The sequence below is a fragment of the Anneissia japonica genome, unplaced genomic scaffold (assembly GCF_011630105.1).
Source record: "Anneissia japonica isolate Jap-2015-1 unplaced genomic scaffold, ASM1163010v1 scaffold1511_len2985839_cov193, whole genome shotgun sequence".
Taxonomy (NCBI): domain Eukaryota; kingdom Metazoa; phylum Echinodermata; class Crinoidea; order Comatulida; family Comatulidae; genus Anneissia; species Anneissia japonica.
In genome coordinates, this window is record NW_022685291.1 from 296239 (window position 1) to 314088 (window position 17850).

Here is a 17850-nt window from a genome sequence, read left to right on the forward strand (position 1 = left end):
GATACAGATGTTAAATATACAGTAATATTAATACCTATATGCATGAGTGCCAATTTAGTACAGTTATATGAATGTAACTTGGTAATACTAGTCAAAGTTCATGTATATCTAGAGCAAGATTGATTGAATTTGTCTTAAAGGGTCTTAAGTCAAGGTAGAAGGATTGTTTCTGATTATAACAGAGGCAGTGAGATTTCACAGTCCTTGCAATTAAGCTTAAAACTATTAAGAAGTTTAAAAACGAAGGATATTATTGTATTTACTACACTCCATGATGATGGATATAGTCAATACAGTACCAGCAAACGTTTGAAAAATACAGTGAACTCTAGGAGACCAATTCCTTTGAGCCAAAAAATATATAGATTATTATTAGCTTATTGAAATGAATTAAAATTAAAAACAATAATTTCTTTTTTTTTAAAATAAAATAATACTGTGCTAATAATACTTTGCAAGGCCACTGACTGATCATTAAAGATTTTGGAAAACAACATCTAAATATAAACCTTTTATCTCTGCCTCATTTTTTGTAAGAGCGTGTAGCGCAGCGTGTGAAGTGTTGTACTTCCGATCGTGAGATCGGGAGTTCGAGACCGACGTTTGTCACATTGCTTGTGTCCTATTAAAAAGGCCATATGTTTGCCTCTCTCCACCCAGGAGTATAAATGGGTGCTTAGTAGGATGAGGTGGCATTCAGCATTAAATTGCAAGCACGAATAGGAATTCTCCCCGGGGAGTGGAGGAGGTTGCACTTTGTGCTGGTTTGACTATGGATCCGATGACCAGGGGTAATAATAAGAACACCGCCAGCGCCATGTATCTTTTGGCAAAAAAAAAAAAAAAATCTATATTATTACAATATTATTATTATTATTGTTATTGTTAATTGTTATTGTTGTTATTATTATTATTATTATTATTATTATTTAATTCGAAAACTTATGAGAGTAGACGCAGTTGTCGGGGCTAAATGGCAGGGTCCAATTGGGTGTTGGGGTCGACTAAAGATACTCCCAGCAATATGCTGGTACCCATTAATACAGCCTAGGTAGACTGAAGCAATGTATATAAAGTGCCTTGCTCAAAGACACAAGTGAAATGCACAGTGAAGGATTAAAACCCCGGACCTCGAGGTTAGGAAACCAAACCATTTCCACTATGCCAAACCGCCAAGTTTATAACCCTCTACCATTATAAAACAATTACCATCTGATACATTAGTTCACACCATTCTAGGTAAATTGGATTACAATAGCAAAACAGTATTTTACGACTATTTTTATTTCCAGGTTTCATTTTTGAAATTTTCCCAAGAGAGATTTTACTGTTTTTTTTTTCTTTGTGTTCAATTTTATTATTCTTCCATTAATTTAGCAAAGTTGGAATTGGATTCTGTTTTAAATACATTGCCAATAAATATAAATTGGAAATACGATCTTGTATGGCATATAATATATTACATTAGATCAGCTAAACCTGCAAAAGCAATTTGAAATAGTGCACTTGCAGTAAATCATTGTTATTGAAATTATATGAGACAAGAATTTATTTAAACAGAAAGGAATGTATTATTATTAATTCAAATATTGGAATATGATTGAAAAAGAAACTGTCTCTCTGCTGTTGAATAATGTTGAATTTACATGATTTTTTTTTATCAGGAATCATTTAAAGCATGTGGTGGCCGTAGTTATGAGTAAGAATTCATTACAGTAGGTCCGCTATTTTAAAATAGACTACCAGGAGACTGAGGAAGCTATATTGCTCAGGCCCATTATATTTAGTCATAGGGCTGCTTAGCACAGACACTCGCACTAGCTAGATCCAATGAAAATGAACCTCAGGGCCTGGGATGCTGCTCATTACACCCTCCTTGGGGCATGGGATGGAGACCCAATATCTAGACTGCATCTTAAATATCCTAAATTATCATTCATTTTCCCTTGGAGATTGCTGCATACGTCATTAATTCAAAGTTTGCAGTCATTTTGAAAGTATGTTATCGCTCTTAATCTTACAATGAGATTATATATAGGAAATTTACTTTTGAGTCGCTAATGAATGATTGAAATTTGTATAACAAATGCAAATGTATGCATGATTTCCCGGTATTTAGATTGTACGTTTTATAGCCTCGTAAAACTTTCTAAAACAAAGCGTGGTATTGTTTTACATAAGTCAATGTAATTCTCTCTTTATTGATGATGCAGGGGAAAGAGCTCATTATCTGGGGTTGTATTTACTTACAGTATTGTATTAAATTAATTTATTCATTTATTAAATACTTTGTTTCCAGTATCCACTTCTTAAAGAAGATCAAATTTCACATGTTTCTGAATAAGACATGCACATAATGAGTATAGTAGTACTTAATGCATCTTTAAGATTTACTTCCTTCTTTCCATGTCTACTGTATTGTTTCTTTTTTTCATGTGGTGTACTCTACAAGTTTAATCTTCTTTGATCAATGTTGATATTGTTATCAATGCTCACTCCAGCATACAGCTTTCAAACAGATGAACACCAACTGTGATCACCATCATTATCAATCATCATCATCATCATCATCATCATCATCATCATCGTCATTATCATCATCATCATCATCCTTCCTTATTGTGTTATTCATTAACATAACTTTGGAAACCAGTACATTGTATTGAAAGTGTATTTCAGAATAAAGAAAGAATAAATAAAATAAATAAATAATACTAACTGAAGGAAAATTCATTGTCTTGAGAGAATGGCAAGAACTATTAAGACTTAAATATATAAAAGAATACATTGTAATATGTCATGATATATATAATGTAAATTATGTAAATATTATAATTTGAAATTATGTATCTTAATATCATATTTTCCCCCAGCAAAATTGTTCTTAATTATATTTTGTAATAGCAGACCTTAATTTATGAGCAAATGAAATTAGTATATTTTTAATACACTTTACATATTTTACATATATAACTAATTTGTTCTTCTCTTTAAGATTTACTTCCTTCTTTCCATGTCTACTGTATTGTTTCTTTTTTTCATGTGGTGTACTCTACAAGTTTAATCTTCTTTGATCAATGTTGATATTGTTATCAATGTTCACTCCAGTATACAGCTTTCAAACAGATTAACACCAACTGTGATCACCACCATTATCAATCATCATGTCATCATCATCGTCATTATCATCATCATCATCTTCATCCTTCCTTATTGTGTTATTCATTAACATAACTTTGGAAACCAGTACATTGTATTGAAAGTGTATTTCAGAATAAAGAAAGAATAAATAAAATAAATAAATAATAATTGTTCTAAAAAATGTTCATCGGCTTTCTATTATGTATGAAGTAATTGATGTTATTAATGATAATGATAATAAAAACTTTATTTAACCACAGTAAACAATTGATCACCTCAATGGTGTTTTTCATCAATGCCATAACAGACATAATAATCAAACTTAACTAATGTTAAACAAAGATTATCATCATCATTTTGTATAATTTTTAACACATATTAAGTTCAATGAAAATGTATCAGTGGTATTGTATAATTTGTCTTTGCTGCCCTCTTTAGATATCATTTTATAATTTTTATTTTATACTTCATGGCATTACACTATGACCTGTTTGCATGTACAGAATGTTTATGTATGGAATGTTTGTTTTTTTTAATAGTAAAATCTAAATATTAGGAAACTTGATAAAAATTACAATTTTTTCAGACAAGATTATATTTTTAAAATAATATTTTTTGCTTTTATTTTCTGTTTATCTTTCATTTTATTTTTTAAACCAAATTGAGTTGGATAGCCAATTTAGATGTTATAAAGTATAGTATTGTAGTCTTTAACTGTAATCATCCTTACTCGTTATGTTTGAAGAAATTTATCTCATCTGCAATAGGCCTGTTCAATATATGGAGGGGTTTGTAATAATTTGATATTCAATAATGATATTTAAATTCTGTTTAATTTATCTCGCTTGAAAGTCAAATTACCAAAAACATAAAACTAACATCATGAAAGCATGGGCCACTGAGCTTACAAAATCCAAACAACTTCACTACCGATATATCATATACACTAATGGAGATTCCAGTATAGTGAAATATTTAACAAAAATCATGCATAGTACATATTTAATAAGTTTTCAGTCATTGTGATACATAATGTATAAACTCATTTTTTTTCTGGGTCAAATGATATAGGTAACATAATCAACATTTTTTGTTCAAAATGACACAGTTAGCTTTAATATACATTGATCAACTCATTTATTGGAGATGAAAATGATTATGAATGGTACAAACAACTCATATTTTTCTATCGATATAATCTTAATACTTTTCATATATTTAGTCAAATCAAAATGATCATAATACATTTAATTAACTCATTTTTTATATTAGGTAAAATTACTGTAAGTAATACTTTATATATTTAATGTGATCTCATATTTTGGGTTGAAAGGACACACAGTAGGCCTGTTTAGTCAACTCCTATGTTTTGGTCAAAAGACCATGTTTCTGGTAGTACTGACCTTGTGACCAAAAATAAATTTCACTTTGTTTATTCAGTTTTTTATTAGTTGCACATGTTCATAACAAAGCAGTGATATAATAATGTATAAATTTAGGTGATGAACGAGTAGTAATTAATAAGCCACATATAAATGATTTTATACATGATATTTATTAGACTAGGTAGGTTAGCTCTGTGCCAGGACTTACACTCCAGCAGCTGGCTAATATTAACACTTTGTCCATATCAATAACAAAATTAACAAGATGGCAACTTTAGAAATTTGGCAGTGAAAGAAACTTTCATATACCTCCCAGTTGGTCGAGAACCGTAAATACAAAGTTTATCAACTATTTAAAATTAGTAAGGGGGCAGGAAATCTGATTAAAAGAGGGAAGCATTATTCAACCTCAAAACTCCATTATGAAAACTCAATCCACATGTTAATGAATAGGCATTCAGACTGACTAGTATGCTGTTATATTCCACAGTACTTGTACTATAATGAACTCTGTTATAGAAGCCTGGTTGCCACCAGCTCACCACCCACCTGCCACCTTAACTCACTCTGTGTCACCCCTGGTAACTGACAGGTGCTTACACTTTTCTTGTCAAATTGGACTAATTTTCTTTTCGAGATTTTCACGAAACTGTTCCTGATAGTATTGGGGTTACTAGAGGTCAATTTTGATATTGTGTGCACTTGATTCATAAGGTAAATCCTATGGGATTTTTTAATATCTAGGAAATTTTGGTTCTGTTGGAAGGATTGACTATCATGATCCACTTTTTTATTCACTGTAGGCCTACAATGGGCATGTTTCTACTGGGAAGAAAAAATCGATGATAAATTGCTTTTTCAAAAAAAAAATTGCTTTGTTTCTTGTTATAGAAATAGGACCAGTTTGAAAAAAAGCGATTTATAAAAAGTGATTAAAAAAACACAATGGATAGCATGTTTGAATGGCAAATAACCAATTTTTGGCTGTGCACTTATTAGCTGCATCACAAAAAGCGATTATCATCAGGTTAAATGTGACCTTCCACTGCAAAAACCGATTTTCGTAAAAACAAAAAATGAAGGCTCTCCGGGCTCTCATAAAAAGGCGGTTTAAAAAAATTGATTATCTTGGCATTTATCATCAGTAGAAACACGCAAAAAGTGAAAGAGGCCTACTTCTGTGTTATGTATAATGAAATATCTGTTATTAATCATGTTATCAATATCATTTTTATTGTTAATGTTATTGGCTTTTTGTACAACAACAGAAAAGCCATTATTTTATTTTGGCTTCTTATATCTATCCCATTTCTCTGTTTGTAGATCATTGTAGGCTGGGTTCCAGTCCCTAAACTTATCAGTGAAAGAAAACTATTAAAAATAAAACTATTTTGGCACCAATGGCGTTCCATAGTACTTATTTGCATGGCGTGTAATAATACTATATTTTTTCTGGGATTTTCCATCCAAATTCAACAACATAACAAGGCAGACACTGGTGGTATTCTCCGATATTATCAGACACCACAAAAAGTCAATAAATTAGAGACTTGCAGCAAGTCTAATCTACATGGCACTTTGGTCACTTTCCGTACTTGGATCTTCACCAAAGATATACCTAATAAAATATGTAATTCCACATGTAACTGAACTAGAAGGTTTTTTATTGTATTTATTTTATTTAAATTTTCATCCAAAAGCGAGGCACCCGCGTTACAGAATGGAAGCATGAAACAATCAAGACAATGGAGGAGAACAAATCAATTACAAAATCAACAATCCAAACAACTAGATACATACAGTAGCTTCATTTTACATTTAAAATATAACGTAATAAAGTACATTCCATGTCAAAATTGTAATTTAAGTTGCCATGAACTATGTCATACTGTAATTCAGTAGAAGAAACATGATAATTATTATTCATATCATATCATCTGTAAACATATTTTTGTTTGCATTTTGTTAATATTTTAATTTTATATTGATATAATGTTGTCTGTATAAATATAATGCAAAAATGATATGATGCAATAATAAAGTGATTAAAGAAAGAAAAAGATTAGGCCAAAGTTATGGACTGTATTAGCAGTGGCGGCTGTAGGATATATTTTCTGTGGGGCTAAACTGTTCGACAGTGGGGGCTGAGTGAGATAAGGTTAACTTTGGCGTGCTTTGTCCTCCTAGGGCCTTCTGACCGAGCCAGGGAAGGGTTAGGGCCTTCTGACGGAGCCAGGGAAGGGTTTCTCTCGTCCCTAAATAATTAGTTTTTTTATAAGGTACCTCTGGATGGTCGGAAATGGCACTTTCAGACTTGAAAAATACTTTTAAATGTAAAGTTGATAAAATATAATGTTACTATACTCTCAAACTCAACTCAATAAATACACATTTCATTTTCATTAGGCCCATTTGTTTTTTTTGTTTTTTTGGTCCGACTGCCCAACGATCTCTGGATGGTGGGTGGGGGATAGACCTGTCCGATGGGGGGGCTTAAGCCCCTGCTTCCCCCTGCTGGCGCTGCCCATGTGTGCATTACTATTAAAGTATAGTTTTCTAAAATTTCATTCGCAAACAATTTATCTACTTTACAGGTAATTTATAATAATTACTCTCCAGGAATCATATCTCATTTGTCTTTGCTGTCAATTATTTTCAATTCAGATAGAGATTAAATTCTAATTAGTAATGTAAGTGGCCTGTAGGGTTCTTAGTGAATCTCCAATAACAAGGCCACATGTTCAACCTTTCTTAACTACCCATTATTATTATATCTAACAGTCCTTTAGTTCCTGTACTGTAGTTTTATAATACATTCTCGCAAAAAAAAATTATTTGCAATGTATTTATATTCTTTTTCTTGTTTGTTACTGTGATTTAGGTATTAATTAATTTTTTTTCTTTTTTGGTGTATTTAATTTATAGCATACTAACATTTATACAAAATTACAAAATAAACCATCGCAGTACCTTTTAGTGCAATATGTTAGCAGTGACTGATTCAAGATGTTGGGGGGGGGCCCCTCTCCCCACTAAATTTTTCAAAATAAAAAAAAATTTTTCTCAAATTTTGAGTGTAAAAATTGCCATTGTAAATTTCCTTACCTCGGGTCCAACCATGGTGGGGCTGAGGTAGTATAGACCCTCCATCTGTAAAAGTACCTCTCCGGCACCCTCTCTATTTCAATTCCTGGATCCGCCATTGGTTAATAGCTTGTTCCTTTTTGTAAAAAAAGCTTTCCCTCCCCAATTCTGTTTACAAAGATGGGTACCGTGCATACACAGTCATTAGACATACATACACATGGATACACTATGAAATGAAATATAGTACTAAGGTAAAATTTTGGAGAGAAAGAAGTTCTAAAAATAGAAACTAAGGTCGTTAGAAGCGTGTTGAATATCAGATAACGTCCTCGTCATTAATACTAAACTAATAATGTGTGTAAAATTATTAAATATTTCGTTTAAGCAGCACGGAATTTAATATCCCTCAAGGAATATAGTTTACTCTTATGAATAATGTATTAAGACATGATAAAAAAAAAGTATTTATATTACCAACAGTAATGTATTGAATCATTTTGCCAATGTTGGCATAATTATCTTATGAAACCCGGTACTGTACTGTTATGTTTGTAAATAAATGATATGTTTAATTAAATTAATTTTAGTAATAATTTCATTTATTTGACCGGCCAAGTACATACGAAGTATTATGTTGACACACATGTTTTATGAGATGCTTAAAGTCGTTTGTTACATAGAATTAATTTTTATGTGTTCGTGAAAATGTATAAGCTACGTTTGAATTGTCAATAGGACCAAAATGTGTCATTTGTAAAATAGATTGTAGTATAATCATCAAAGTTAAGCGTATTCGTATGAACAAATTTGTCATTTTACCCTAAAGAAGTAATCTCCTATGAATAAACTGCATGTTTTTTACATTAATATCACAAATGATCATCCAAGTAATATAACTGTCTCTTGGATTTATCTTACTAATGATAATCTTTATATAAGCGTAGGTAATTTTTTATATTCCCAGAATGATGCTGAAGAGAAGATATTTCCCGCCCCTATTTATATGCTATATTTCTCTATTCAATATCATCACTTTTGTAACATAATCAGGGACATCTGATATCATAGGCCCCCTTTGTGTGATAAATATTGATTTGTCCCCCCGGTGAAGATGAGTTAACCTGTCTCTATACGAACCCCAGGAGATATACAGAGTCTATGCTTAGCTCTCTGTGACTAGAGCTATTAATTGTGCGGTCTGAAACCATTTTTATTGTTACATCATCGAGACATGGCATGAACACTTAGCAAGTGTTTTAATTGTGGAAATGTAGTCACAGACGAGTCTTTATGGTTAGTAGATGAAAGATGTCTCTTCTTGATGTGGATATCTACCCGCTACTTTCCTCTTGGGGGTGATGTACTGCTCCTAAGGGTAGTGCAAAATTGGGTATTAGAATATTATATCACTATTTTATATTACTAGCAGCATTTTACTGAACTAAGATGAAGTGATTTTATAGTATAGAGACAAGGTCTGTCTTCATGCTGCCACATTTTCTTTCTCCTTCCCCCTGGGGTGATGTTCCTCTTCTGATGAGGGTGATGAAATTTTACCTAAATCATTTATGTCTGGCACATGGTTTACAATTTTACAGACCTGCAGTGATGATAAGTTATTTTAATAGCAATTGTCTCTTCTAGGTCAGTGAAATTTGGATAATGATGTTGTCTGACACTACTTGGTACCAGCATTTTTATGAACTAAGTATGGATGGAGGAATAAAATAGGTTGATGAGACCTTTTAATGTTGCCTCAGTTGCTCCACTCTGGCACTCTAGGGGATGATGTCTGTCTCTGTGGAAGTTGTATTTGAAGGTAAATTTTTGCTGAATAAAAACTAATGTGTCCTTATAGTTGTGAGGCAGGAGGTGTTTCTTCATGTTGCCACTGTTCCCAGGGGCGGATCCACAATTTTTCAAACAGGATGGGGAAGGGGATGCAACAGTTTCAGAATAGGTGATTGGCACATAACATTGATGTGCATTGAAGTATTTTGAAAATTGTGACAAAACGGAAGGGGGATCGTTCCCCCTACTAGATCCTGGTTCCTCACCTTGCACTTACTCTGAGACTGATGTCCATCTCTGTATTAAGATAGTGATTAGAATTTTAATTTTACTGACCAAAGATAAAGATTCCTACAGATTTGATTGCCACAACTTCTCCCTTTCCAGGGAGAGTTGTATTCCTCCTCCTCATTGCTCAGATTGATAATTCCTTCAACTTTTTAACGTCAAGCATAGGCGACACCCTTTTCGTTCTGTCTTCTTGGCCTTGCCCCTCTGATTTGTTGGTCAGACCGCCTAACGTTCATTCTCTAATGAATCATCTCCAAATTCCATCTTTATTCCTAAACGTCAATGAATGACGTATCGTTGATTGTTTACTATGGCTGCCCGCTGCCATCTAGTGGTGTATTAAACCTTGCCTTAACTGTCCAACTATTAAAATTAATTATAACACAACATGTTTGGCCCTAACAGCATATTTGAACCGGGGACCCCAGAACTTCTGTGATGGTTATAGGCCTTAGAATTTGAGTGAGCTACTGTGGCTGGCAGTTTTATAGTTTCATGTTGATATATGTGACTGACAGTTAAATGTGAACATTCTTATGTTATATATAGTATTGCACATGACCTATTAGAAAAACAAGAACTGTAAACAAGTACTCACTTTAAACTCTATTAATGGAGCAGTCCTACTAGTTTACCTCACAACTAGTAACCATAATACCATTCTCCATCAAGTGCAATGAGCATCTTGTTTGATGAATACCGGCACTATACAAATCTACATTATTATTATTAATTTTATAAAATCGTGTCGGCCGACATTTGTCGCGTGCAGCGGGTGCCCGGCTTAATAGGACTCATGGGACGGCATTAGATATCCTGGAGCGTGGACCTGTGGTTTGCTAGTTAAGAAGCTTCACTTTTGAATTCTAGAGAAGCTGAAGGTCCTAGGTTACTTGGCATTACAAGTATATCTCAACAATCATAAACAGCTTACAGCTCAAACCACATCAAGTTACTTTTTTAATGAGCATAGATGGCCCCAGAATGATAAGCCTTGCTGTGTGGATCATCCTTGTAAATATAGTATTTAAAAATAAATTTACCCCCCATCAAAATACACTGCATTAACACAACTATCAGGGCATGCATGCGGGAGTGGCGCTTTAAGAATGACTATCTTGAATTTTACAGCTATTGAGACCCTTGTCTTTAATTCCACTGCAATCAATTTATCAACACATTCACACACATTATGACCCAGAATTGTGAAGTTTATACTAAGAAAGCTGGCAACATCATTACATGAAACCTCTTAGGGTGACTGCAAAACTTGGCAAGTTCAACTAATACAAACTTAACCTCTGAAAGTCTGATACTCCATCAGACATGAAGATATTTATGGCGCAATGGCTGGTGTCATATTGTTCCATGTGAGATCTTGGGTTGCTAGACTGTACTCTCCAACTGGAAACAACCTCTCCCTATTGTAACCATTGATAAATAATTTATGGTAGTGATATTGTATTATTTGTATAGCTCTAGAAATATCAAAGGGTAAAGTTTTTATTAGTATGTCAACCTTTAGAAATTTGTTCAGTTGATGTAGATTATAAATTAAACTGACATATTACATAGTACACCAGCTGTGATGCAAGACATTATTAGTACTATTTATTGCTAAAATAAAATTCATGCAATATAAAAACTTTTGAAAATATTTATAGAAAGTAGGCCTAGGTAGGAAAATCTTAAAATTTGATGCAAGTTAAATTCCCACACCTCCAAATGTAGGTGAAGAAAATTATGTGTTGAAACGATATTCATACAAAAAGCAAGTTGGAATTAAGATTACATTGGGCAAAAAATGTAAACAAGTACCAAGAAGGTGATAATAAAATCACTTAATCCTATCATCCCAATGTATTAATTCTAAAAACAAATTTATCAAAAGTAAATACAAGGAAATGGCACAAAAGAAATTGTTAATTACTAAATTGTATAATATTCAATGAAAAATGAAAACAGTAGTAGTGAAGATACATAATTACAGACGTTACATGGTAAAATGAAACTGACAGTCAATCCATCGCTAGGATTTGCCGGTAAAGGCTGACTGCAAACTATTGTATAATTTATCAAGATCAAAGCTGTAGAATAAAAAATTTCAAAAGTAAATACAGTGAAATAATGGCAAAAAAATGATGATTACAAAATTGTATAATAATTCAATGAAAAATTAACACAATATTAGCGAAAACACATAATTACAGACATAACATGATAATGTGGTACTTAAAGTTAATTCTTTGCTAGGATTTGCCGGTAAAAGCTGTTTCACACTATAATTTATCAAGATCAAAGCTGTAGAAATCACATGTAAATACAGTGAAGTAATGGCAAAAAAATGATGATTACAAAATTGTTTGATATTCAATGAAAAATGAAGACAATAGTAGCGAATACACATAATTACAGACATTACATGGTAATGCGATACTGACAGTCAATTATTTGCTGGTAAAATAATCGCTGTAATAGGTCCATGGTATAATTTATCAAAATCAAAGCTGTAGAAGAACAAATTTATCAAAAGTAAATACAGTGAAATAACAGTAAAAAAAATGATGATTACAAAATTGTAATGTATAATATTCAATGGAAAAGTAACATAATACAGTTGTAGCAAAAACACATAATTACAGACATTACATGGTAATGCGATACTGACAGTCAATTCTTTGCTAGGATTTGCCGGTAAAGTAAAGGCTGTTGCAAGTTATTGTATAATTTATCAAGATCAAAGCTGTAGAATAACAAATTCATCAAAATGTAAATACAGTGAAGTATGGCAAAAAAAAATGATGATTACAGAATTGTATAATATTCAATGAAAAATGAAGACAATAGTAGCGAAGACACATTACTACAGACATTACATGGGAATGCGATACTGACAGTCAATCCTTTGCTAGGTTTTGCCTGTAAATAACGCATGAAATATTACTCATGTAGGAATTAAACAGGCAGCCAACATCACCGACAGCATGAGTTGGTACACATATTATAACTTTTGAGCGGGCATAGCTAACTAAGAGGCTTTTAGCCTCTCCAAAATCACTAGAGGTTTACCCCCTTCTAAATTCAAGAAAAATTTTATTTTCTGATTAATCAAATTTATTACTTTGTATATTTAAGTATGTTATTAGTTTTAATTATTATTAGGTTATAAGATAACAATTTTATATTTATATTTTTATATAACTTTTATTGCTGCGAAGCAGCCAATTCATATTCTTAACAGCAATTTGACCTCTGAAAGGTCATTGTTTGTCAAAAAATAAGGGCCTAAGACGACTGAAAAGCGGAGTTTCCTTCTTTCGTTTTGCCGGGTAAAATCAATTACTTTAGGCGACGTTTGTAGACTAACCAACACATACCAAGGTCCGCATGTCGCGCTAGCCTAGGCCAAGACTAGCTAGGATGATATAGGCCTAGCCTTGAAGGGACGAAGGTCCCAATGAAAAACAACGTCGCTCCTTGAAAGCTAACATTGTCTATTTAACATCACACAATAATTTAACATTAGACCTATAGTTGTTTTTTTAATTGTACTCCACAAATCTCAGCCAATACTTCGCACAACTCGTTAACGTCTCGTATCTATTGTCGTGACGTCATGGCTCGCCGGCTCACACTTGTGTGATGTCTCGCACTTGTGATCAAATAACACGCTGGCTCGCACTTTGGCAACACTCTTTGGCAGTCAACTCGCCCCTAGAAAACCCACCCTTGGAAACTTGCCCCATAAAAAAATGTACACTTCCTAGACCATGCTCTCTTCAAAATAAAAATTGTAACCTTTGGTAATCAACTACATTTTCCACATACATAGAAATTTTTGAAACTTTATTAAAAAAAACCTAAACCATAATTCACCACTATAGACACTTTTTGACAAAAATGAAAAATTTGTTACCCAATGAGAAGTGTTCTAATATAGACAATGGGTCATGTTTCATATTATTTGTTATATTTTTATTATTCATTATTTTCAACTGACTTGCATAATTTTGTTCGCAGAACATTTATATGCAGTTGTACTTCGCAGCATTTCACTTGCAATTTGCAATTTCTAGTTTTATCTGTAATTCTATATTTCATTGAAAAAATTTAATTGTTTTGATCTATGTTTATTTTATTTTATGATAATTTGGGCATATAATACAATATTCAAAACATTATATAGCCCAGGAGACCAAATAGTGCTTGCTAATAGTAAAGGCTTTCTCATATTATATGCAAGATAATAACTTATAATCTTTTTAAATGAATAATTTTCCAAATGTTACGACAGATAGTTCAAATGAATTTGATATGGGAAACGATTACCAGCTTCACTAGCAGGGGTAGCGCCAGCGGGGTGGGGGGACTGAAAAACTACAATTTGTCTTGGAGAAAAAAATGTTTATGTATTTATCACCCCCTCCCCTGTCGGGGACCTCGTTGGGCAAATCTTGCCGCCACCACTGTTCACTAGTAATATATAAAGATGACGATACATTTTCAATAGCTGGAGAGGAGTGGAAAAAATAGCGGAGGTAAGTAACATTCAACCCAAAGAGGTATTATTCCACCTAATCTCACTCCCAAGCCTGCCACTTGATCCCTAGGCATGGCACTTAATCCACCATGATGAATATGGGGTATTTATTAGAAAGGCAATGTCAATTACAGCTACATTATGAATACCCCTAGGAGCAGTAAGTGTTCCATAGGTGTTTGACCTAATGACCAGGCTAATTATTTGACCTTGGCAATAGGACCAATATATTGTTGTTGTTGTTGTTGTTGTTGTTGTTGTTGTTGTTGTTGTTGTTGTTTTATTATTATCATTATTAATTGTTATTGCTTAAACAATTTTCTCAAGAACCATTGTTGAATTCAGGGGTCGGTTGAAGATTCTCTCCTATTTTAATGCGTACTGAAAGCATTACCAGCTCATAAAAACAGGTCTATGCATCATAACCATAAATATAATAAAACAACAGATGCATTACATATCACATATCAAAATGTTGTGAGTCAGTAGGGTTCGGATTAAAGTAGTAATGTGTATTCATTGAAATCCAATCCTAGCCTCGGGATTGATACTCCTACTACTTCCTACCGACATTTTCAACAGTTTTATTGGTTGTCATCAAGTTGTTTTTTCCTAAACTAGTAATATTGCAAAAGTAGGACTATGTGTAGTTATAAACAAATATAAATATCAACTATTATTAAAGCTACATTCCCAGCGAAATTTCAGTTCTTAGAAAATCATATTTTTATAATGTTATAAAGATTTATAAACATAATACGGAATTGATAGTTTAACTGAATTGAAACATTACTATACATGAAAAAAGTGTAAAATAAGACTGAAAATTGATTTTTTTATGTTCCACACAAAAATAAACGCAGATGAGTTTGTTATGTTTGATTTTGCGATAAGTCTGCGAAGAAATATAGTAGGCGCCGGAAACATTAGCCGAGCAACACTGCTAGGCCTAGCCTAACCTCGATTCAGGTTCTGTTATACATAGAAACAGTCGACATATTTTCTGTTGCTAGTATTGACACTTGTGAAATATAATATTTCATTGGAATTATTTTAAATTTATTTAAAAAAATTATTCTGACCGAGATTTTGACAGTTAAGCATATCTCAGGCCTACTCGATCAAATGCAATGTGCGAGATGCAAAGTACAAAAACAATCTCATCAGAGAGGGTGCACCATATTTATCACTCACAATCGTATCGACGATAAACAGTTCAGTAAAACAGATTAATTAATGTTTTTTTTTTTATAATAATTGTGGGAAGAATTAAAATATCTTAACATGAGAGTTCTGGTTGCTTAAATAACCATTGATCATTTTTTCTTTAAAATTTTGTATTTAGAACTGTTTTTACCCTGTCTATGAATGGCGCTTAAGGTCAAATTTACCTGAATGAGCTTTTGTCGCAAATAGAGGAAAAGTTTTCATTATGCCCCCAGCTTGGGCCTACATTCTGTCGTGGATATTGATGCTATACAAATCCATGTTGACTGATTAACAAAACAAAATCATGTGACCAGTAATATAAAACTTCATAAAAAGCCTACATGTAAAGTATTACACACACAAAAAGCTCTGCATGTACATGCAAATAGTGATTACGGTAGAGATTATTATTTAAGTTGCTATTTTGAATTGAAGTTGGCTAACTGTGAGCAGGCCAAGATTTACATCTTTTCCCACTTTCTCATCTGAGTCATTCCCATGGGATTGTTTTTATAGCTATCCGTAGGGACACTCAATACAAAGCATGGCTTACAATATTTTAACAACTTAATCTTAGACCACTATTGTTATCTTGCTGTTTTTAATGAATAATTTACTACACTGGCATAGCAAAAGATAGAACTATAAGCATTGCATTGTTCTTTAAAAACATTTATAACAAATGTTAATGTTGACTATATTGATTATATAATTTGCATCACTAAAAATACTAATAACATATGCCTATATTAAAGGACCTACTTATACAAATTTTTGTGTGAATTACATAGAAAGCCTGTAATGTTCCACAAATACCCTATGATCAAAATTCAAAAAAGGTTTTTTGGTCATAGACCTAAGTTTTTTGAATAAATGTCTATGGCTCAAAGTTCATCTGATTTCATTTAATTTCAGAACATTGTATTGTATTTCATTTTATATACGTCCATGTAATTACATTATTAGTTACCGGTACCTTGTATTATATGCTAAAAATAATATAAACTTTCAATACCTTTAACTTGCGTGGAATTATAGATAAAATATATCTACAAAAAGGAATATATACCTATAGCACCTTTACTAAAGATTTTATGGAAATTTATTTTTAGTTTTTATAGGTTAATTTTCTGTAGTTTTATTTATCATAGTTAAGTTAACAAACGTCACAGTACATTATTTAACAGTTCATGAATAACAGTACGTTTATATGTGAGAATTTTTAAAGTTACTTTTTGTTATGTTGCTTTTAAGTTCAGTAAGATTCACCCCTTACCATATTGTTTAATAAATAGTACGGTAGTACCTTAAAGTAAAATTGCATAATGCATTCTGCAAGATCTATGATTTAAAATCTCACTGAGCGATTGTTTCACTCAATAAAATATGTTGCAAATCTGCTTATATTTCTTCTATAGTAAAAAGCACTTACTGCAAACACTATTATGAATACATAATACAATAAATAGACTTATAATCATGCCACTTCTCATAAAATGTTATACCTCTTCATAATTTCCTTTGCACTGTTTAATTCCCTAAAGTGTTGTTTATTCTTAAAGTTACTATACTCCTTTGTTTTCCTTTCAATTATGTATAGAAGAAGCCTATATTCTTGACTTAGCAGTTGCCATCTCAGAGCCCATACATGAAATACCGCCTTTGACACAGTTAATCCATTGTTAATCTAATGTTCTATCATAAATAATAGTCCTAGATTTGAAAATATAACACTTAGCTCTGAATGTGATTGTTTAATCTTAACATTACCTTGATATTCATAAATTTGTATTAAGATTGTTTATGAAGATGAACAAATAATAATGGTTTTTATTGGCCTATTTTTGTAAGATATTGAGTTCAGAATTATAGGGAAAAAAATGAATGTTCCTAGCCAATTAACAGACACCTAAAAATCGTTCAATTGGCTGTCATTAAAATTTTTTTTGTGGTAAAAACTGTATTATTTTGTTCTATGTTTTCTGTAATCTAATAACTTTATTCAAGTAACATTTTTAATTGCAGTTTTATTATTTTATTTTTTTAGGGTTTTTCAGATTTACCATCAGGCAGTATAATCTTAGAGTAGGGTTGTTTCAGTAACTAGTCCGGCCAATACGGCAATCGCTTTCCAGCTTGTCCATTATGCCATCTAACGATATTTGAGGGCAGTGTGAGTCGATCATGGTTGAAATCAATCCATCATGTATGCCTTATTGTGTAATGTTCAGACACAAACACGATTGACCACTGTACTATGCACGCAGGAAGAGTGTTGAGTTTCGGAGGGTTTCTAAACAAATTCTGATTCAATGTACAGTTTTAACTAGATTTAGCAATAATGATTATCGCCTTAGTATGAACGAGCAAAAAGGAATTAGTGTCGATGTGCTGTCTCTTATACAC

At 32.3% G+C, this 17850-nt stretch overlaps 1 long non-coding RNA gene across 1 annotated transcript in view; it reads left to right on the forward strand.

The window, feature by feature from the left end:
- Positions 1-17850, forward strand: part of LOC117109536 — a 40940-nt gene that overhangs the window by 3708 nt on the left and 19382 nt on the right. The window contains exon 2 of the long non-coding RNA XR_004445544.1: positions 9258-9573. This is a non-coding gene — a long non-coding RNA (uncharacterized LOC117109536). The remainder of the gene's footprint in view (positions 1-9257; positions 9574-17850) is intronic.